We start from the raw sequence: 566 nt of genomic DNA, 5'->3' as shown, positions 1-566 counted from the left end.
TTTTTTTTTTGTTTGCTTGAATAGGCTTTTATCTTACAGTAATTAGTTTCGGTTAAATTACTGAAAATCTTGTCAACTTTTCTTGAAACAGGTATAAAATATTTTGCAAGGCAGCTTACGCACAGTTGAAAGCAAGCACCCAGTCAGACTTCACGGCAAAAAGATGTAAGATGGTCGTATCCTGCAGCGATATGTATCTTAGTTCACCTTGACTTATAATTCTCCTTGTTCCAGGGGCAGAAGCGCTCGAAGCTGCTATTTCTGCAGTTAGTAAATATGGGGGAGCTAGTGCCGGCTATCGCACTTTGTTAGATGCGCTTATTCCAGCATCAGTAGTTCTCAAGGAGGTCATCAATAAATTCCTTTTTTCTTTCTGAGTTAATTTATGTGATGTAAGTAGTACTTACAGTTCTTTTTGTGTACAGAGGTTAGACGCGGGTGATGACCCTGTTACTGCAGTTCTTCTCTCTTCTGAAGCAGCATTGGCCGGAGCTGAGTCAACTCAACACATGCAAGCTCAAGTAATGCCCTTTCTGATCCTTTCGCATGCCATTTTCGGGCTTTTT

General features: G+C 40.6%; 1 long non-coding RNA gene across 1 annotated transcript; it reads left to right on the top strand.

Annotated features, from left to right (window-relative positions):
• Positions 1–88: 88 nt before the first annotated feature.
• Positions 89–516, top strand: LOC112094793. The gene is made up of 3 exons (XR_002903682.1): positions 89–165; positions 235–347; positions 426–516. It is a non-coding gene; the product is annotated as an uncharacterized LOC112094793 (long non-coding RNA).
• The last annotated feature ends 50 nt before the right edge of the window (positions 517–566 follow it).

This window comes from Morus notabilis, unplaced genomic scaffold (assembly GCF_000414095.1).
Source record: "Morus notabilis unplaced genomic scaffold, ASM41409v2 C11242621, whole genome shotgun sequence".
In the NCBI taxonomy this organism is placed as follows: Eukaryota; Viridiplantae; Streptophyta; class Magnoliopsida; order Rosales; family Moraceae; genus Morus; species Morus notabilis.
This window is presented reverse-complemented; position numbering and strand designations above follow the sequence as displayed.